Raw genomic sequence first — 23,733 nt, 5'->3', positions numbered from 1 at the left:
AGCGCAAGCGCAGCCCGTCTATCCGTACTCAGCGCAAGCGCAGCCCGACCTGCCGTTCTTACAGCGTCGATATGCTCATTGACACGGCGCATGCGTCGGTTGATGTGCTGTGCTTTGTGAGATTTCAGTTTAATCAATTTATCAATTAACGCGGTTTCTAAATTATTGATAAATGATACAACGTACAGACAGGTTTTTATATGTTCTTTTCCACAGGAGGTAAGTTTAAGAAACAAAAACAGAAGTTGCTGGAAAAGCTCAGCGGGTCTGGCAGCATCTGTACAGAGAGATCAGAGTTAACCCTTTATATCCAGTGACCCTTCTTTAGAACTGAAGTTTAAGGATCTCTGTTTGTGCAAGGACTCAGATTTTGTTCTTTGATTTGACATATTAAAAGGATGTTAAAATGAAAGGTGCAATCCCTCACTGACCCATTCCAAATATTGAAATATGTGTACATTTATTGGTACCCTACTTAAGTTACTGGGAGTACACAACAAATCACTACGTATCTGAAAAAGAGATTTTAAGCGTAGATCTTTCAGTTTCTATTTTACCATGAGTATTTTTTGTAGCTGCCGCAATTTTTCCGGATTTTGTTTCGCATTTTCGGCATTTCCACCCCTTTTCCAGATGCATTTTCCCTATTTTTACAACTGCTGGTTTATCGGTGAGCTAACCAACTACCTCATCCACAAACTGAGCTACAGATCTTCGTGAACCATTCAAAAATATTTTCACAACTATCTCTGTTGGGGTATCTGTGTATCACTTTTTATACGCAGGACTCTGTATGTTGAAATGACTTTGTAATCTGGAGATCATTCTTGGTGAGCATGAATGTCGCCTAAATAGTTTCTAAATAACAATTGCTATAGTGCAGAAGCAGGCCATTCAGTCCATTGTGTCTGCAACAACTGTCTGAGCATTTCAACTTAGTGCTAGACTCCAGCTTGTTCTCTGTAACCCTGCTGCGCATTATTTCTCTTTAAATATAACATGATGCTCCCCATCAAATGTTTTATTTCAGCCTACCTCCACCAGGCATTTTTAGGCGTGACATTATAAATCTGGATTAGTCTTTGGTTAAAAAAAATTCTTGTCCATCTGAGCTTCTTTTACAAAACTCTTTACAATTGTGTCTGAATCTTGATCCTCTTACAAAGGAGACCAGTTTCTCCATATCTGTAGTGTCCAGTGTTATGATTTTGAGGACTTCAGTCAAGTTGCTGTTCCAACTTCTGCAATCTGTCCTCATAACTGAAGTTTCTCATTCCTGGAACCTTTCTCATAAACCTTGTTTGCCCTCTATCCAATACATTCACATCTTTCCTATAAAATCTGGTGTCCAGACTGTATACAGTACCCAGCTGAGGTCTAACTAGTGTCTTATATATGTTATTCACAGCCTCCTTGCTCTTGTACAAAATGACTCAATTAAGCCAACAATACAGTGTGCTTTATCATAAGGCTACTTTAACTGTCTCGTCACCTTTAACACCCGATGTATATTTGCACTGAGTTCTCTGTTCCTGCATACCCTTTAAAATATAGCCTTTATTTCAATTGTCCCTCCTTTGTACCAAAGTTCTCACCTCGCACTGCTTCACACTGAACCTCATTTGCAATCTATTCACCAACTTGTCACTGTCCTTTTGAGATTCTATATAATCATCTAGGCTTTGTTCAGATGCAACCCAGAGCCAGTCCCAGAAATCTAAAACCTTCCCTCCTGCATCATCTTTTCAGCCATATGTATTTACTTTTACATCATGTCATTTGGAAATTGTAACTTCAGAGGTGCTGCTTGCTAATTTTATGCATAGCTCCCTAAATTACGATTGCAGTCCACATCCCCTTTCCTATCTATATCAGTAGTGCCAATGTGGTCCACAACCTCTAGCCATTCAACCTATCCCAGCAGAATGTACTGCAGCCATTCTGTGACAATCTTGACACTAGCATTAGGGAGACAATGCATCATCCTGGAATCACATTGATTGCTACAGGAAAGCTTGATTAATCCCCAAAGTAAAGAATCCCCCATTAATAGTTTATTCTGCTCTTCCTCATTCCCTCCTGTACATCTGGGTCACCTGTGGTGCTGGGTGCGGCTCTTGCACTCCTCCAAGGATTTATCCCCTCATCAATATCTGAATGGAAAACTGGTTAGTGAATGGGACCTCTGACGACTCCTACATTATCTGCCTGTTTCTGTTATATGGACTGAAGTTAGCTATTCCATGTCAAGATTAGAGTGGTGCTGGAAAAACACAGCAGGTCAGGCAGCATCCGAAGAACAGAAAAAAAAATCAACGTTTTGGGCAGGAGCCCTCCTTCATCAACGAAATGTTGATTTTCCTGTTCCTCGGATGCTGCCTGACCTGCTGTGCTTTTCCAGCACCACTCTAATTTTGACTCTGATCTCCAGCATCTGCAGTCCTCACTTTTGCCTGGTCACCTATTCCATATCTGACAACTGGCAGTTGGCCACTTTTCTGAACATGCTGTCCACATAGTTCTCTGCCTCACAGAGGCACATCAGTGACTGGAGCTGCTGTTCAAGCTCTGAAACCTAGAGCTTGAGATTGTGCAGCTGTTGACACTTTATGCACATGGGCTTGTGTGGATTACAAGAAATATCCACCACTCCCCACATGCCACACGATATGCATCGTGCTTAGCCAAGCTGCTATTCAATATCTTAATGAATAATTTTAAGTTGCTTTATGTTACTTTAGCATTATTTGTGTGCTATTAACTAAAAAATGGGATTAATAGAAAGTAGAAATTCCTCATCGCTCAAACTTCACTCCCTCTCCTGTGCCTATAATTTATTACTTTCTCTGGGCTAGTTTAGAAATCTATATAATTCAAAATGACTAGAACTAAAACACAGTGCCCAACAGCCACTGCTCAACAATCAATCAACCCTGGATCTTATACATTTTTCTTTCCTCCCTGTTTTATTTGATGTTAACTCTTCTTTAATATGGCGTTTAATAGACAAAATTTACAGATTGTTACTGATTTAAACATAATTAGTATTTGAAATGATGTAGACTGTGTGGATGCTTTTTTTCTCTTCAAATCAAAATAGTGGATTAAAAACCAAAAGAACTGCAGATGCTGGAAATCAGAAACAAAGGCAGAAATTGCTGGAAAGGCTCAGCAGGTTTGGTAGTTGAAGAGAAATCAGAGTTAACATTTTGGATCCTGTGACCCATCCTCAGATCAGATGGTAGCTAGGAAAATGTTTTTTTTGTGCAGGTGTTAGGGTAGGGGAGGGGTTACGGAGTAAACAATCAGTGGAGATAGAGCACAAAGAGAGAGAACAGTTGGACAGACAAAGGGTTGGAGTTGTAAGTAGATAGGATAGTGAAGAAGGTGTTTGGTATGCTTGCCTTTATTGGTCACTGCATTGAGTATAGGAGTTGGGAGGTAATCTTGCAGTTGTACAAGACACTGGTTAGGCCACTTTTGGAATACTGCATACAGTTCTGGTCTCCCTGCTCTAGGAAGGATGTTGTGAAACTTGAAAGAGTTCAGAAAAGACTTATAAGGATGCTGCCAGGGTTGGAGGGTTTGAATTATGGAATGAGCTGCCATAGGAAGTGGTGGAGGCTAGTAAAATTACAACATTTTAAAGGCATCTGGATGGGTAAATGAATAAGAAGGGTTTGGAGGGATATGGGCCAGGTGCTGGCAGGTGGGACTAGATTTGGTTGGGGTATCTGATCAGCATGGACAAGTTGGACCAAAGGGTCTGTTTCTGAGCTGTACTTTGACACTTTGAATGGATAGTGATCAACCTGGGAGAATGAATAGCTACTAGTGGACAGTTAATAGCTAATGATGAGTTGTGTATAATAGTAGATGATGTGATAGCCTAGTGTGTGGGGGTTGGGGTGAAGACAAGGGATTGTTTTATGCAGTTATTCATGTTTGTGAATCTGATGTTTATTTGTAATCCTTTGTAACTGCTGATAAGATTTGTCCTATAACCAGTGAAATGTAACTCATTTTGCCTCTAAAAGTGAGTGTTTATTCCTGCTGGGACCTCTGAGATATAGGATAAGGGGCATGATTTTTGTTTTGGGTGACAAATTGACAGGTGGTAAACGGTGTGACTATATTGCCCACCCTACATCCTTTTGATACTTTAACCACATGTACATTTCATAGCAAGTGGCAAATGCTGAACAATCATTAACAGACAGTATACTGACTGCAGGAGGGGATTCCAGGAACAAACATTGTTTGTTAAGGGGGGGGGAAGTGTGGAGAGTTTGGAGCAGTTCAGTGTAGTGCAAAGGGAAAGCAGATGGAAGTATTTGTTTGTTAGATATATACCTGGCTTCTCAAAAATCAATTTAAGGAAGACATGTTGGATTAATCAATCCCATTAAGAGCTGCTATCAAGACCACTTTGTCACTAATATCAATGGATCAGAGCATGCATTGTTCATCCATTTATTTTTTTTCTTTATTCTTTCATTGGATATGGGGATTGCTGGCAAAGCCAGAATTTGTGGTCCATCTCTAATTGGATTTGAACCGAGCAGCTTGCTGAGTGATTCAGAATGTAGTTAAAAGTCAACCACATTGTTGTGGATCTGGAGTCACTTGTAAGCAGGTTTGGGTAAGAAAAACAGACACCTTTCCTAAGAAACCAGATGGGTTTTTACAACAATTGGTAATAATTATCATGGTCACCATTACTGAGACTTGATATTCTTCATTTTCTAATTGAATTTAAGTTCCACCAGTTGTCGTGGTGAGAATCAAGCCCATTTAACCAAAGCACTAATCCAGGCCTCTGGATTAACCCCAGTCCAGCGATATTACCAATTCACATTGGTGCTCAAAATACAAAATAAATCCTGACTGGTAGATCACAATCTGATATCTGCCTAAAATGTGCAGGTATTTCGGCTGGTCACAAAGAACCCAGTAAATATTTCTGCAAGAATTGACCAACATCTGGAAGGTAGTGGTATTTTCACCTATCAGTTTGTGAATACTGTCACCTGTTCTTCTGGGAAAGACAATGAAAATCAGTCATCGTCGGCTCAAAGCTTACTTCCAGACTGAAATGTTGAGTTGTTCCTTCAGTGTTTTAGTAAGTGAATGTACTACCATCCAGCTCATTTTAAGCACCTTCTTATTTTCTTTCTTCTTTATAGTGGTGCCTATTCCTCTGCTAGTGTAGTTTAAAGCATACCCAAATACATGAGCAGCCTGTTCTCAAAGATATTGGTTTCTATTCTGTTAAGGTGGAACTTTTTTTTAGAATAGGTACCTTCTGACTGGAACTGGTCACCATGCCCCAAGAAACTGAAGCCTTCCCTCTTGTACCATGTCTTATGTCACAGATTATAATTGCAAGATACTGTTCACAGATGAGTTCAAATGCCATAATTTCTTAAATAAGCAGGTGCTCCAGTGTCCAAGAACTGTAATTTCCTCAAACAATACCAGGAAAAAAACTAATTATTTATTTATTTCATTGAAGTACAACATAGATATCCTATTCATCTATATTGCAAAAACGATTCAAGGTAATACAGCAGATCAGAGGATTTTGAATATTTCTGTTAATGTTTTATGTAAGTTGAAGTTCTTTCTATAGTGCCTAGCTAATTATTTTGGTTTTCATTCATTATTCTGTGTTCCATTTTGTTTTTGTATTTTGTTCTTAAATTCATTATTTTTACCATCCTTGTCACGCTTTCTTTTTGCAGTAAAACAAATGGCAGCTATTCCCTTTAGAGAAATATATAAGACTATACTGTGAGTTAGTTAGAGTTTCTATGGCAACAATATCAGAGCTCATGGTGCAGATAGATGACAAAGAAGTACTGAATAAAAAAAAGTGTGATGCAGGATTCATTCTCTCTCTATCTGTGGTCAAGGACCTCCTTTATTCAGAAATAATTACAGAAGAATATAAATATCTGAAGATATCATTTGGTGGAAAATAGAAGCTGAAATTTGCAGACCAGCAAGAGAGAGAGTCTAACTGTATTTGTAATTTTATACAGGTCTTGTCAATTTTTATGTTCAGGAGAGACACAGTACAAATGCAAATGAAATTATAAGGAATTAACAGCCATAGTTATCCTGGTAAATTGCTAACTAAATGTCTTCTATGGTATGAAAAATAATTGTAGATTGTATTTTCTACCTGACTTTATTAATAAATGATTGCCATATTTTGATTTTAGAATTAAAATGCACGAATTTTGAATTTTCCTCAAAACAGATGGTCTAATTAAAGGAAGAAAATGTGTTCTGTAATAGCTTGTTGGATAAATTTACCACCAGTGACAACTTGGGTCAAAGATGGCAGGTCAGTCACTTGTCTTCACTAAATTAGGTGATTCTAACTTGGGGAAAGTAGATGTTAGTGGTCTTATTGTCACCTGCTATTCACTGATGCAACCTGCAAATTGTGAGAGCATATTGTATGTTGTGGCAAATATCCTACCAATACTTTGGAGATTCACAAATTAAGAATGAATGACAATCACCACCTGTGGAACTGTACCTCAATATGAGCCAGTCCTGTCAGCAGCAAAAAGATATAATTGGAAAAAAATTAGATTAGATTAGATTCTCTACAGTGTAGGAACAGGCCCTTTGGCCCAACCAGTCCACACCTACCCTCCGAAGAGTAACCCACCCAGACCCATTTCCCTCTGACTAACACACCTATCACTACAGGCACTTTAGCACGGCCGGTTCACCTGACCTGCACATCTTTGGACTGTGGGAGGATTCTGGAGCACCTGGAGGAAACCCACGCAAATAACATGCAAACTCCACACAGACAGTCGCCCAAGACCTGAATTGAACCTGGGACCCTGGCGCTGTGGTCATTTGTTACATTTTACAGCATCAGCCATAATTCAGTGTACCTGAATCTTTGTACCTGGTTTCTGTAAGAAACAACAGAAGTTTCATCAGTAGTAACAGACATTCTTCCTCCATACCAGGTGCCTGTGTCATGCACAGTGTAAATAACCACACATTAAGTGCAGATACTTTAAATAAAGGAATGTTATAGATAGGCAATAAATGATAGCTTAGCCAGTAATGCCCACATGCCATGAAAAATTTTTTTAAAAAGGTCACGATAATCTATGATTTGGAGGGGAACCCCAGCGTGATTGTGTTGTCATGCATTTGTTGCCCTTGTCCTTCCAGCTGGCAGAGATTTCAGATTTCAGGGAATGAATGAGTTTTTCAAGAGCTGTATTATAGATTGGGGGAAGTTCAAAAGTGGAGAGCATAGATTTAAGGTGAGAGGGGAAAGATTTAAAAGGGACCTAACTGGCAACCTTTTTCACGCAGAGGGTGGTGCATGATCAGATGGCCCAATGGGCTGAGAAGTCACAGATGGAGTTTAATTTAGATAAATGAGAGGTGCTGCATTTTGGGAAAACAAATCTTAGCGGGACTCATACACTTAATGGTAAGGTCCTAGGGAGTGTTGCTGAACAAAGAAACCTTGGAGTGCAGGTTCATAGCTCCTTGAAAGTGGAGTCACAGGTAGATAGGATAGTGAAGAAGATGTTTGGTATGCTTTCCTTTATTGGTCAGAGTATTGAGTACAGGAGTTGGGAGGTCATGTTGCGCCTGTACAGGACATTGGTTAGGCCACGTTTGGAATATTGTGTGCAGTTCTGGTCTCCTTCCTATCAGAAGGCTGTTGTGAAACTTGAAAGGGTTCAGAAAAGATTTACAAGGATGTTTCCCGGGTTGATGGATTTGAGCTACAGGAAGAGGTTGAATAGACTGGGGTTGTTTTCCCTGGAGAATGGAGACTTAGGGGTGACCTTATAGAGGTTTATAAAATCTTGAGCGGCATGGATAGAATAAATAGACAAAGTCTCTTCCTTGGGGTAGGGGAGTCCAGATCTAGAGGCCATAGGTTTAGGGTGAGAGGGGGAAAGATATAAAAGAGACCTAAGGGGCAACTTTTTCACACAGAGGGTGGTATGTGTATGGAATGAACTGCCAGAGGAAGTGGTGGAGGCTGGTACAATTACAACATTTAAAAGACATCAGGATGGGTATATGAATAGGAAGGGTTTAGTAGGATATGGGCCAAGTGTTGGCAAATGGGACTAGGTTAATTTTGGATATTAATTTTGGTTGGCATGGATGATTGGACCAAAGGGTGTTTCCTTGCTGTACATCTCTTAAGACTTTATGACTCTATGAAATGGCAACAAAAATAAAATATTGCAAATACTGAAAATCTGAAATAAAATCATAAAATACTGAAATAGTCAGCAGATCAGGCAGCATCAGTTGAGAGAGGGAAACAGCTGATAATTTCAATTATTAAATAATCATTTGAGTTCTAAAGAAAGATTAACAGTTTTCTTCCAAATATGGAGACAGGAAAAGAAAAGGAGAGACGAAAGTAAAGAAAGAACAAAAGGGAAATCTGATACAGTGAAAGCAGAAATGATTAAATGACGAAAATACAAAAGAAACGAAGATCTATCATGGGATTATCTGAATTGGAAACATTTTTGCTGCTGGGGGAGAATATGTTGAGAGTATTAATTGTACATTGAAATTTTATACTTGGAAAAGTACACCTGCATTTGTTCCCCATCCACTATACGAATGCTAATATTGTAGTGAGCAAAATGGCCACAAGATGGCAACAATATGTATTTATTCAGTACCTTTTATGTAATAAAACATCCCAACGTGCTTCACAGGAGCTTCACAAAACAAATTATGACACGAAGACACAAAAGGAGGTATTCTACCAGATGACTAAATAGCTTGAACAAAGAGGTTTTAAGGAATTTATTAAAGGAGGCAAGTGAGGTGGTGGTGTTGGGAGGATCTTTCAGATCTTGAAGCCAAGGCAACTGAAGACATGACCACCAGTGGTGGAGCAATTAAAATTGAGAATGCTCAGGAACCAGAAGTTTTGGAGATTATTACAGAGAGGCCATAGAACGATTTGAAAATACGAATAATAATCTTAAAATTAGGGATTTGGAAGATCATGTAAGTCAAAGAGCATAGGTATCATAGGTGATAGAACATGATGCAAGTGAAGACATATTATGTAGAACTATAAAGAACCTTCATCATTTTGGTTGCAATCCTCTATTTGGCATAACAGAATCTATGCTCTTCCTATTTTAATACTTCTCATCATACTAACATAATTTTGTATTCCTTTTTCTCTTATATACAGAGATAAATTTCCCTCTGCATACTACTTGCAACTTATAGTTGAATATTTGGTTGTTTTAAATTCAATCTCACTAGCTTATTTCAGATGGTAACAGGTTGACTATGCTCCTGTTATAGTCCATTCAGATGCATATCTTTTATTGCATCATTTCAATTCTTTTTGTTTGCTTTTTAGAGTTTCACTTTTATTCCTTATCCTGCTACCATTCTAAAATGTTGACTTCTGGCTTTTCATTTCCCTGATTGTGTTGTTCTGCACTATCCAGACAAAAAGTAAAGTCACAGTAGTCATAGGGCTGTTCTCCCATTTTAGACAAATGACTGTTGGTGCGTTTAATCGGGGGAACCACCACTCTCCAAATAAGGTTGAGAAGATAGGATATTCATGTTAACTTCAGTTGGTGTGGGAATTGAACCTATGCTCTTGACATCCCTGTGTATCACAAACAAGCTGTCTACCTAACTAAGCTAATTACCAATGTGCAAAGTTATCTCTGAGTATCTAATTCATATATTTAGCAGGTGTGTGTATAATGGCAAATACAAGAGCTGCTTGTGGTGTAGTGGTAGTGTCATACCTCTGAGTTGTAGAAGTGTGTATAATGTCTCTGAGCTGTAGAAGTGTGTAATAATGTCTCTGAACAGGTTGATTACAAATATCTGTAATTGCCATAATGGTGCAGGTTGGTGTAGTGAACAGAGGAGGCAGAGTGAATAGAAGATGATGTAGCATGTGTACTGATTAGATAGCAGAGTCTAGTGAATATGGCTTTCAAATGCTTTGTATGTCACCAAAAAATTCCAAGCAAAATTTAAAAATGGTCTTCTTTAGGATCTAAACAGGAGATCTGATTGTGGAGGCAGAGGGCATGGCTGAGATTTATGCTTTTCACCACTTCACTAAAGAGGATGATGCTGCCAAAGTTATAGTAAAGAGGGAATAAGTAGAAGAATTGGATATGATAAAAATCAGCAAAGACATACTTAAAGGTTGGTAGTATTCAAAATATAAAAGTCAATGTTCCTGGTAAGATGGTCAAGGCAAAAATGGATTGAAATTGCAGGGGCTGTAGTCACAATCTTGCAATTCCCCCTTAGATTTGGGAGTGGCACCACAGAACATGAGAATTGCAAATGTTGCACCCTAGTTTGGAAAATATGCAAGGGATAAACCATGAAATACTGACCAGTTAATCAACTGATGAGGAAACTTAGAGCTGATGAGGGATAATGTACAGATAGACTTTCAAAATATATTGATAAAGTATTACAGAATAAACAAGCTCAAAACAAAATCAAACCACATGCGAGTGAAAGAAACATTGGTTTTGTGATTACAAAATTAGCTGAGGGACAGAAAACAGAGAATATTAGTGAACACCTGTTTTTCAACTGGAGGCAAGTGTATAGTGTTCCCAAAAGTCTGTATTAGGAACACTGTTTTTCTGAACTTATGTTAATTATCTAAATTTCACCTTGCAGGGCATAATTTTAAAATTTGCAAATGGTACAAAATTTGAATACATGGTAAAAAAGGGGGATTGCAACCAAATTTCAGTACATTATGTCTGAACATTGAGGATGCAAGGGATGAGAGAGGATGTTAGGACTGTTTCACAAACAGTTACCAAAGGGCTGGTGTTTTCTGTCTTCTGACACTTGCTGGGTATTTGAGTCTTTCCTATTCATTGCTAACAATGTGGAAGCAAACTGACTACAATCTGGAAATTATGTCTCTCTGCAGTATAACTCCACTTAACATTTGCATGAGAAAGTAAAATGGTGGAAAAAAGCAAACAATATATTTCTAGAATGTGATCACTCCAATTGACTCTACTTTATCCCACACTTCTGCAATTGTTATTTTTTGGTTGTATTATGATCTCAGACAAGACAGCCAGGTTTATGTCATGATCCAGTGAGGGCCCAATAACCTTTGTTTTTAAAATAGTCAAAAGATTAGATTAGATTCAGGTGTTTTGCTAGGAGAATAAAGCCACAAGACTCCATAGATGTGCACAAACAATATTTTACTATACAAGTAAGAGCTATACTGCAAGCTATACTCAGACATGTTGTAACTCTTGGCTTCATTTCTGTTTCTGAAACTGTTCTGAGTTTGTTCTAACCTTACAAGACCAGTCAACTGCCTCGTCTCCTTGCCTGCAGCACATCTATCAATTATGCTTCTAACTTGGGAGTCTTCCCTTGTCATTGTCTCTTTTTTCAACATTCTGTGTCCTGAAATTGCTTTTCGTGAACCATGAATTATTCCAAGCAACCTATAAGAACCAAGGCAATAAGCCCACCTCTATCAGAGGACAGAACTGAATGCTCCCATCTAACAAATCTTGGACTAGTGTGCCATAAATGTTACATTTCACAAAAAATGCTGTCTTCCCTGGTATAACTGGACATTTAAAAATACATTTCATCATCATGAATTAAATGAAAACGGGATTGCTTTGCATTGAGGACAATTTTCTACTTATGTTGGCTATTAATCTGCAGCTTGGTAAACGCTTCAGGTAGTTTCAATAAAGGACAATATTCTGCAGTAAATAAATACAAAGTCATGCAAGATGATTCACATGCTGGAAATCTGAAACAATTAGAAAATGCTGTAGAAACTTAGCAGGTCCTGCAGCATCTGCAGACAGAAAAACAGACTTAACATTTTGAGTCCAGTATGACTTTTCAGAATGAAAGTAGTTGGAAAATAATAGGTTTTATATTTTTGACCGAGCCAGAGGAGGAATGAGGAGAACAGATGGTGTGGAAGCCCAGTGTAAAAGACAAAGTGCTTATTAGTTGTGGTGAAAGGGAAATAAAGATGCCTAAAGTCAAAAGATTAAAACAGAAATCCTGTCAGAGAAAAGACTAGAACATATTCAAGGTGGGCATACTGGAAGGGAAATCACCAGAAAAGAGCTGTCCACAGTTGACATCATAAGATATTTTTAAAAAGTGTATTTTTCTTTCTGGCTCTTGCTCAAGGAACCCACACACCAACAATTGGTGATACGACACCTGGAGTCCTGTGCACAGTTTTGGTCCCCTTATTTGAAGAAAGATGCAATGGCAGTGGAGGCAGTTCAGAGGAGGTTCACCAGAGACTATGGGTTTGTCATATGAAAAGAGATTGAACAGTTTCGGCCTAAATTTAGAAGAATGAGGGGAGATGAAATTGAGGTATTCAAGATGATAAAAGGTATGATACAATAGATGTGGAGCAGATGCTTCCTCTTGTGGGGCATCCTAGCACGAGAGGTCATAGTCTTAGGGATAAGGGCTGGCAAATTTAAAAGAGAGTGGAGGAGAAACAACTTCTCCAAAAGGGTTATGGATCTTTGGAATTCACCACCCCAAAGTACAGTGGATGCTGGGACAGTGAGTAAATTTGAGGAGGAGTTATACAGATTATTAATTGGTAATGGGTTGAAAGGATACAGAGAGGAGGCAGGAAAATGGGAATGAGGAGCCTATCAGCCGTGATCAAATGGCAGAGCAAACTTGATGGGCCAAATTGTCTAATTCTGCTCCTATATCTTATGAAGCAACAAATTACATCTTGTTCCCTGGGCAAATGTCCATACCTCATCTCGAGAGTAGAGAATACATTTTTGAACGCAGTGATTAGGGAAAGTCAATGAAAACACAATGTCCTTTTCTCATTCTACAGATATCCCAACTTCAACGTGTGTTGATTGAAGTTCAGTTTGAAGAAATATGAATGGTGCAGAATGCAGCAGGAAACACAAACAAATGGTTCACATAGATTTTCTGGACTGATTAAAAAAAAAACAGCTGATGTACGTGAAAATGTTCAACTCTGTAATGTGCAGTTATGTTTAGATGTTGAGTGAGGACAGGGTTAAACTTTGGTGATTCCTTCCATGATTCAATCGTCTGGTCACAATTTTGTCTCTTAGTTGAGGACTAACACGAAAACAATTTACTAGAGCATGAAGGATTAGTTGGGAATATGGAGAAGCGTAGGGTGATTTTCATAGGATGTTGGAAAGAATTTCAAAAGTAACACAACCTGCTAAGTTGCCAGCCAGTTCACCAAAAGCAGCATGGGTTAGAGCTGGCTGTTACTGCTGATGTTAATCACATCCAAGACTGAACCGTCTTCATTCTAATGTCCAGTGCCGCTGTTAGTTTGCAATGCCACATTCCATCTCTCAAATCTGTATGAATCGATTATTCAAACTGCAGACATCATTTTTAACTATTTAGAATTTTTATAATTAGGATTCCTTCCAGCAAGTCCACACTGACCCTTCAAAGAGTAACCCACTCAGACCCCTTCCCCTACATTTCTTCCTGACTAATGCACCTAACCTACATATCCCTGAACACTACAGGCAATTTAGTGTGGCCAATTCACCTAACCTGCACATCTTTGGATAGTGGGAGGAAACCGGAACACCCAGAGGAAACCCATGCAGACACAGGGAGAATATGCAAACTCGATACAGACAGTCACCCAAGGCTGGAATCGAACCTGGGTCCCTGGCACTATGAGGCAGCAGTACTAACCACTAAGCCACCATGCCACCCACGTGCTGAGTTTTGTCTCACCTGAAAAAGAGATTAAATATTCCCCAATTCAATTTACCAATAATCAACTGAGCATTCACACTACACTGTAGAATCAAAGAGCTCTCATCTAAATGACCTTATTTCCTTTGAAAAGCATATGGTGATGGATGACTCTATTGTATTAACTACTTGAAATGGCTAAACTAAATTGAGAAGCCTCTAATTGCAGGTGAAGCAGAGACTTGAAATAATTTTTTTGGCTATGTAAAATTTTATAGAGCTGTGAGTCAGTACTAAATTACCTGTCCTTAGCATTTCTAAAAATAGGTGCATTTAATGCCAGAGGTCCAGTAAATGTGACCTTTGTGTATCTTCCATTTTCACTTATGAGAATAATGGGTGAAAGCTGTAATTGGGCAATTAGAACATTGCTATAAGTCAACAATTTTACTGATGTGTCATATATGCATTCAGAAGTACCATGTTGATAATTTCTGACAAAATTGCTGTAATAATTTACAAACCTGAAAATTTTCTTCCATCCTGTGATTCTTCTACAGTGCATTTCCATTTTAAAGTTAAAAGTTTATATGTTTACACGTGTTGAAACAGAAGAAAAGGACATGTATTTGACATAATCGACTTGGATTTCATGATGTGGAGGCACCGGTGTTGGACAAGGTCAAAAATCACATCACACCAGGTTATAGTCCAACGGGTTTATTTGAAAACGTGAGCATGATTGAAACTTATAAAAATTGTGCGTGACAGAGACAGGATAGATGAGAAGAGACATCCTTCTTTAGTGGAGGGATCAATGATCAGGGCAGAGATTTAAGATAAGATTTAGGCAGAGATAGAATGCCTGCAGTGTGGGAGCAGGCCATTTAGCCCAGCAAGCCTTCACTAACCCCCCAAGAGCATAGCACTCAGATCCACCCACCCCCTCACCCCACCGTATCCCTGTGACCCCCTGGCCTGCACATCTCTGGACACTGTGTCAAAAATTGTGGTGCTAGAAAAGCACAGCAGGTCAGGCAGCATTAAAGGAGCAAGAGAGTTGAATGATGAATGCCTGACCTGCTGTGCTTTTCCAGCACCACACTTTTCAACTCTGATCTCCAGCATCTGCAGTCCTCACTTTCTCCTTCTGGACACCATGGGGCAACTTAACATGGCAAATCCATCAAACTTGCACATCTTTGAACTGTGGGAGGAAACTGGAGGACCTTGAAAAAACCTACACAGACAATATGGAAACTCCACACAGACACACATTCAAGACTGAAATCAAACCCAGGTCCCTGGCACTGTGAGGCAGCAGTGCTAACCACTGAGTCATCGTGTCATCCTGAGGGCATGAGGAGAAATGCTTTTAACCCAGTTAGTGGTGGGAATCTGGAACTCATTGCCTGTAAGGGTAGAAACCATCACAATATTTAATGAAGTATTTAGGTATACACTTCTAATGCTAATGTATACAAGGCTATGGGCCAAGTGCTGGAAAATAGGATTAGAATAGTTAGGTGGTTGTCTTTTGACCAGCGCAAATTTGATGGGCCAGAAGGCCTAATTCTGCTCCTATACGCTATGCTCTTAAGGTTTTCTTCTGGATATTCAGCTTTACAGTATACAGTAATACAATAAAACTAAAATGTCATCAAAAGAATGTATCAACCAGATTAACAGCTAAAGGAGTTTATGCCTCGGATGAGCAGATTGAACTGGCTATTCGAGTTTCCTCAGCAGTCATTTATTTATTCTTGAGCTATGTGGACAAAGTAGTGAATTTAGTAATACAAGGGTCAACCACCTGGACCAAAATCATTGTGGATGCTCACATGGTCCTAACAATTCTTTACTTTAAAAATCTGCAAATTTATTATGATTGATTTTAATGGAAAAAGTTTATTACCAAACCTAATAATGCTTTGTGGCAAATTCAATCTTAAAATTAGCCTATCACTTTACAACAGCTAAGAATCAAAGATGTACTTTTCCTAGCTTCAGAAACCCTGTGGCAATTATATGTTGTATAAGAAGGAAAACAAATTATAGCACTTGTAAAAATATTATTCTTGGGTTATAGAGTCATAGAGATGTAATGCATGAAAACAGACACTTTGATCCATCTCGTCCGTGCCAACCAGATATCTTAATCTAATCTAGTTCCATTTGCCAGCACGTGGCCCATATCCCTCTAAACCCTTCCTATTCATATACCCTATTCAGGCGCCTTTTAAATGTTGTAATTGTATTAGCCTCCGCCACTTCATCTAACAGCTCATTCCATACATGCACCACTCTCTGTGTGAAAAAGTTGCTCTTAGGTCCCCTTTTAAATTTTTCACCTCTCACCCTAAACCTATGTCTTCTAGTTCTGGACTCCCCCACCCAAGGGAAAAGACCTTTTCTAATTACCCTATACACGTCCCTTATGATTTTATATGGTCACCCCTCACCCTCCGATGCTCCAGGGCCAAAGCTCCAGCCTATTCAGTCTCTCCCTATAGCTTAAATCCTCCAGCCCTAGCGACATCCTTATAAATTTTTCTGAACCCTTTCAAGTTTCACAACATCAGATCCAACAGGAGGGAGAGACCAGAAATTTTAAAACTAAATAGAGTTCTAGATGAACTTCCACTGAAGATATGGTGGGGGACGAAAGAAGCCAGCAAGTAATTCATCCCCATCCTTCGTTCATAAACTCTGTTTAAAATTGCAAGATATGGCCAGTGGAACCTTGGATAATTTCTTCCTCTTCCTTAATTCAATGCAGGTCACTTAACTTGTATACTTTCTCATGATTGAATTTATGTTTCCATAGGTTTTCATCAGTTCAACAGGTTTTAAAGTTGCTACAAAGTTAAAAATCACACAACACCAGGTTATAATCCAACAGGTTTAGTTGGAAGCACTAGCTTTCAGAGCGCTGCTCCTTCATCAGGTGATTGTCCTGACAAAGTTGCTGACAGCATAGCCACTAGACTGCTAATGCCAACTAGTGACAATTTTTTTAAAACGTCTTAATCAGTCCTAAATCTCCTCTGCACCCTTCCTGAAGCTTCCACATCCTTCCGACAATGAGGCGACCAGAACTGACCACGATATTCCAAGTGTAGTCTAACTGGGGCTTTATAGAGCTGCAGCATAATCTCACAGCTCTTAAACTGAATCCTCTGGCTAATGAAAGCCAACACACGATATGCCTTCTGAACAACCCTATCAACTTGGGTGGCAACTTTGAGGGATCTATGGACGTAGACCTTAAGATCCCTGTGTTCCTCTACACTGCCAAGAGTCCTGCCTTTAACCCAGTAATCTACATCTAAGATGAATCACTTCGTACTTTTCCACATTGAACTCCATCTGCTACTTCTCAGCCCAGCTGTGCATCCTGGTCAATGTCCTGTTGCAACCTACAACAGCCCTCCACACTATCCACAACTCTACCAACTTTCATGTCATCAGCAAACTTACTCAGCCACCCTTCCACTTCCTCATCCAAGTCATTTATAAAAATCAAAAAGGGCAGAGGTCCCAGAATAGATCCCTGCGGAACACCACTGGTATTGAGCTCCAGGCTGAAAACTTTCCTACTACCACTCACTGTCTTCTATGGGCCAGCCAATTCTGTATCCAGACAGCCAGATTTCCCTGTATCCCATGCCTTATTACTTTGTGAATAAGCCTACCATGGGGAACCTTATCAAGTGCCTTGCTAAAATCCATATACACCACATCCACTGCTCGACCTTCATCAATAAGTTTTGTCACATCCTCAAAGAACTCAAAAAGGCTTGTGAGGCATGACCTGCCCTCACAAAGCCATGTTGACTATCTTGAATTAAGCTATGTTTTTCCAAATAATCATAAATCCTGTCTCTCAGAATCCTTTCCACAATAATTTGCCCTCCACTGATGTAAGACTGACCAGTCTATAATTCTCAGGGTTATCCCTATTTCCTTTCTTGAACAAGAGAATAACATTTGCCACCATCCAATCATATGGTACTAGTCGAGTGGACAGTGAAGATGCAAAGCTCATTGCCAAAGGTGTGGCAATCTCTTCCCTCGCTGTCCATAGTAATCTTCAGTATATCCCGTCTGGCCCAGGGGATTTACCTCTCCTCAAGTTTTTCAAAGTTTCCAGCACATCCTCATTCGTAACATCAACCTGTTCTAGCATATGAGCCTGTTTCACACCGTCCTCACAAACAACAAGATCCCTCTCAGTAGTGAATACTGAATCAAAATATTCATTAAGGACCTCCCCTACCTCCTTTGACTCCAGGCACAAATTCCCTCCACTAGCCCTCATTCTGGCCATTCTCTTGTTCCTCAAGTCAGCATAGAACACCTTGGGGTTTCCTTAATCCTACCTTCCAAAGCTTTTTCATGCCCCCTTCTCGCTCTCCTAAGTCCATTCTTCAGTTCCTTCCTGGCTACCTTATAATCCTCTAAAGCCCTGTCTGATCCTTGCTTCCTCAACCTTAAGTAAGCTTCCTTCTTCCTCTTGACTGGATGTTCCACATCTCTTGTCATCCAAGATTCCTTCACCTTACCATCCTTTTCTTGACTCAATGGGACAAATCTATCCAGCACTGACAGCAAGTGCTTTCTAAACAATCTCTACATTTCTGTCGTGCCTTTTCCAGAGAATATCTGCTCCCATATATGCTTCACAGTTCCTGCCTAATAGCATTGTAATACCCCCAATTAAATACTTTCCCATACTGTCTGCTCCTCTCCCTCTCCATGACTATAGTAAAGATCAGCAAGTTGTGATCACTATCACCAAAATGCTCTCCCACTTAGAGATCTGACACCTGACCTCGTTCATTGCTAAGCACCAAATCCAATATGGGCTCCCTTCTAATCGGCCTATCTACATATTGAGTCAGGAATCCTACCCGGACACACCTGACAAAATCTACTCCATCCAACTTATTTGCATTAAAGAGGCTCCAATCAATAGTAGGAAAGTTGAATTCACTCGTGACAACAATCCTATTACTTCTGTGCCTTTCCTTTTGAAACATAAAAACCTTGGAACATCCAACAACCATTCCCACACTTGTGATATCCAAGTCTCTATAATGGCCACAATATTGTAACTCCAAGCAATGATCCATGCTCTAAGTTCATCACCCTTATTCTTGACACTTCTTGCATTAAAATAGACACACTTTAACCCCTCACACTGACTGCAACCTTGCCCTATCAATCTTTCTATCTTTCCTCACAGACTCTCTGCACGCTGTATCTGCCTGTTCAGCAGCTACCCCATTCTCTGATCCATAACTCTGGTTCCCATCCCCCTGCCAAACTAGTTTAAATCATCCCAAAGAGCTCAAGCAAACCTCCTGGCTAGGATACTGGTGCCTCTCCAGTTCAGGTGTAACCCGTGCTCCTTGTACAGGTCCTACTTTCCCCAAAAGGTATACCAATGATCCACATTTATGAAGTTATAAACATTACCTAGATCTATGGTCCTGACTTAAAAATAACTCTTCATAATAGTCAATGACTCTTTATCTTTGAAAGATATTTACTAGGTACTAACAATCATTATAAGAGAAAAATTAGCCTTATGGATTTGACGCAAGCTCTATTTTGTTGTTTTTGGATGTTGACACCACATTGGTGTGATTCTAAATTAGAGATTGAATAAATCTGTATGTGGGAGATTAGAAATGTTATTTTTGCAGGTGGGGGAGGGGGTGTAGTGGGGGAAGGGAAGGGGAACATTATACAAATGGTCGCGGAATTCTTGTAGCATGTAGCATACTTAAGGCTAAGAATTTAATTACTATAGAGGATCTTTTAAAGAAAATAGTTTTAAGCTAGGAAATAACTATGAAGGGTTGTAGCTGACCACAAAAAGAAGCAGCAAGGGCATTTCACAATAAAGCTTATAGTATGATAAGAGAAACTGGATAAAAGAACAAGCTGTAACAAACAAGGAATAAAGAATGCAGCCAAGGACAGCAGGATGGCCAGATAAGAAAATAACTAACAAGTGAGGTAATCGGCTTATGATAGGATGGGAAAAGGGAGGCGTGATTCCGCAACTTGTAAACTGAATAAGAAAGCTAACAGGCTCTGTTTTGGCGCGCATTTCTGCTTGATTGCAGAAGCATCTGGTCCTTGCAAGGCTGTAATAAATTGTTCTTGTTTCCAAGGCTTTGTCTCAGGCTAATTGATTTGTGAGTGAGTTCTGTTTCTCACATATTATACAGATATTCCCACTTGAGAGATAAAATCAGCACAAACTTCAAGACTTTTAATTTTAATAAACTTGAAAAAAAATTCAAATTCAATTTTTGTGTTGCAAAGATCAAAAAGTACAGCTAGGTCAGAAGAGCTTTGGAAACTGTTGGGGGGGACAGCCTTGCAGGTGTAAGCTGCAGTGAAGGGGTCTGTGGCTCTGAGATTCAGAAGGGAAAGGGGGAGAAGAGGAGAGCGCTAGTTATTGGGGACTCTCTAGTTAGAGGGACGGACAGGCGGTTCTGTGGACATGGGCGAGACTCTTGGATGGTTTGTTGCCTCCCGGGTGCTAGGGTCCGAGACGTCTCGGACCGTGTCTTCAGAATCCTTAAGGGGGAGGGTGTGCAGCCAGAAGTCGTGGTACACATTGGCACCAACGACATAGGTAGGAAGAGGGGTGGGGAGGTCACTCAAGAGCTCAAGGAGTTAGGCTGGAAGCTAAGAGCTAGGACAGACAGAGTCGTCATCTCTGGGTTGTTGCCGGTGCCACGTGACAGAGAGGCAAAGAATAGGGAGAGAGTGCAGTTGAACACGTGGCTGCAAGGATGGTGTAGGAGGGAGGGCTTCAGATATTTGGACAATTGGACTGCATTCTAGGGAAGGTGGGACCTGTATAAACAGGACGGGTTGCACCTGAACCAGAAGGGCACCAATATCCTGGGGGGTAGGTTTGCTAGCACTCTTCGGGGGGGTTTAAACTAATTTGGCAGGGGGATGGGATCCGGACTTGTAGTCCAGCAAGTAAGCTAGCTGTGTGTCAGGATGTCCAAGACTGTAGGGAGGCTGTGGAGAAGGTAGCACTGACAGGGACTACTTGTGGACACAGAGATGGGCTCAAGTGCGTATACTTCAATGCAAGGAGTATCAGAAATAAGGTGGGTGAACTTAAGGCGTGGATCGGTACCTGGGACTACGAGGTTGTGGCCATCACGGAAACATGGATAGATGAGGGACAGGAATGGCTGTTGGAGGTTCCTGGTTACAGATGTTTCAGTAAGATTAGGGAGGGTGGTAAAAAAGGAGGGGGGGTGGCATTGCTAATTAGAAATGGTATAACGGCTGCAGAAAGGAAGTTTGAGGGGGATCTGCCTCTGGAGGTAGTATGGGCTGAAGTCAGAAATAGGAAAGGTGCAGTCACCTTGTTGGGTGTTTATTATAGGCCCCCCAATAGCAGCAGAGATGTGGAGAAACAGATTGGGAAACAGATTTTGGAAAGGTGCAGAAGCCACAGGGTCGTAGTCATGGGCGACTTCAACTTCCCAAATATTGATTGGAAGCTCTTTAGATCAAGTAGATTGGATGGGGCGGTGTTTGTGCAGTGTGTCCAGGAAGCTTTTCTAACGCAGTATGTAGATTGTCCAACCAGAGGGGAGGCCATATTGGATTTGGTACTCGGTAATGAACCAGGACAAGTGGTGGGCTTGTTAGTGGGTGAACATTTTGGTGATGGTGACCACAATTCTGTGACTTTCACCTTGGTTATGGAGAGAGATAGGTGCGCACAACAAGGAAGTTTTTACAATTGGGGGAAGGGAAATTACGATGCTGTAAGACAGGATTTGAGGAGCATACGTTGGGAGCATAGGCTGTCAGGGAAGGATGTGGTGGAAATGTGGAACTTTTTCAAGGAGCAGATACGACGTGTCCTTAATATGTATGTACCGATCAGGCAGGAAAGAAATGGTCGTGTGAGGGAGCCTTGGTTGACGAGGGAGGTTGAATGTCTAGTAAAGAGGAAGAAGGAGGCTTACATAAGGTTGAGGAAACAAGGTTCAGACAGAGCAGTGGAGGGATACAGGATAGCCAGACGGGACCTGAAGAAAGGGATTAGGAGAGCTAAGAGAGGGCATGAAAAATCCCTGGCGGATAGGATCAAGGATAACCCCAAGGCATTCTATGCGTATGTGAGAAACCTGAGAATGACGAGAACGAGGGTAGGTCCGATCAAGGACAGTGGTCGGAGACTGTGTATTGAGTCGGAAGAGATAGGAGAGGTCTTGAACAAGTACTTCTCTTCAGTATTTACGAACGAGAGGGACCGTATTGTTGAAGAGGAGAGTGTGAAACGGACTGATAAGCTAGAAGAGATACCTGTTAGGAAGGAAGATGTGTTGGACATTTTGAACAACTTGAGGATAGACAAGTCCCCCGGGCCTGACGGGATATATCCTAGGATTATGTGGGAAGCAAGAGAGGAAATTGCAGTACCGTTGGCAATGATCTTCTCGTCTTCACTGGCAACTGGGGTGGTACCAGGGGACTGGAGAGTAGCGAATGTTGTGCCCCTGTTCAAAAAAGGGAATAGGGATAACCCCGGGAATTACAGGCCAGTTAGTCTTACTTCTGTGGTAGGCAAAGTAATGGAAAGGGTACTGAGGGATAGGATTTACGAGTATCTGGAAAGACACTGCTTGATTAGGGACAGCCAGCACGGATTTGTGAAGGGTAGGTCTTGCCTTACAAGTCTTATTGAATTCTTCGAGGAGGTGACCAAGCATGTGGATGAGGGTAGAGCAGTGGATGTAGTGTACATGGATTTTAGTAAGGCATTTGATAAGGTTCCCCATTGTAGGCTTATGCGGAAAGTCAGGAGGCATGGGATAGAGGGAAATTTGGCCAATTGGATAGAAAACTGGCTAACCGGTCAAAGTCAGAGAGTGGTGGTAGATGGTAAATATTCAGCATGGAGTCCAGTTACAAGTGGAGTTCCGCAGGGATCAGTTCTGGGTCCTCTGCTGTTTGTAATTTTTATTAATGACTTAGATGAGGGAGTCGAAGGGTGGGTCAGTAAATTTGCAGATGATACAAAGATAGGTGGAGTTGTGGACAGTGAGGAGGGCTGTTGTCGGCTGCAGAGGGACTTAGATATGATGCAGAGCTGGGCTGAGGAGTGGCAGATGGAGTTCAACCCTGCCAAGTGTGAGGTTGTCTATTTTGGAAGAACAAATAAGAATGCGGAATACAGGGTTAATGGTAGGGTTCTTGGTCAGGTGGAGGAACAGAGGGATCTTGGGGTCTATGTTCATAGATCTTTGAAAGTTGCCACTCAGGTGGATAGAGTTTGTAAGAAGGCCTATGGAGTGTTATCGTTCATTAGCAGAGGGATTGAATTCAAGAGTCGTGAAGTGATGTTGCAGCTGTACAGGACTTTGGTTAGGCCACATTTGGAGTACTGTGTGCAGTTCTGGTCGCCTCACTTTAGGAAAGATGTGGAAGCTTTGGAGAGGGTGCAGAGAAGATTTACCAGGATGTTGCCTGGAATGGAGAGTAGGTCGTACGAGGATAGGTTGAGAGTTCTCGGCCTTTTCTCGTTGGAACGGCGAAGGTTGAGGGGTGACTTGATAGAGGTTTATAAGATGATCAGAGGAATAGATAGAGTAGACAGTCAGAAACTTTTTCCCCGGGTACAACAGAGTGTTACAAGGGGACATAAATTTAAGGTGAAGGGTGGAAGGTATAGGGGAGATGTCAGGGGTGGGTTCTTTACCCAGAGTGGTGGGGGCATGGAATGCGCTGCCCGTGGGAGTGGTAGAGTCAGATTCATTGGCGACCTTTAAGCGGCATTTGGATAGGTACATGGATGGGTGCTTAATCTAGGATAGAAGTTCGGCACAACATCGTGGGCCGAAGGGCCTGTTCTGTGCTGTATTGTTCTATGTTCTATGTTCTAAGAGGGAGGCGATG

General features: G+C 40.8%; 1 long non-coding RNA gene across 1 annotated transcript; it reads left to right on the top strand.

The window, feature by feature from the left end:
- Positions 1-61: 61 nt before the first annotated feature.
- LOC140494394 (uncharacterized) lies at positions 62-14,393 on the top strand. Its single transcript, XR_011963947.1, has 3 exons — positions 62-219; positions 6,266-6,352; positions 12,914-14,393. It is a non-coding gene; the product is annotated as an uncharacterized lncRNA (long non-coding RNA).
- The last annotated feature ends 9,340 nt before the right edge of the window (positions 14,394-23,733 follow it).

The sequence above is a fragment of the Chiloscyllium punctatum genome, chromosome 24, assembly GCF_047496795.1.
Source record: "Chiloscyllium punctatum isolate Juve2018m chromosome 24, sChiPun1.3, whole genome shotgun sequence".
In the NCBI taxonomy this organism is placed as follows: Eukaryota; Metazoa; Chordata; class Chondrichthyes; order Orectolobiformes; family Hemiscylliidae; genus Chiloscyllium; species Chiloscyllium punctatum.
The sequence above is the reverse complement of the archived record's forward strand: the minus strand, read 5'-3'. Positions and strand labels throughout refer to the sequence as shown.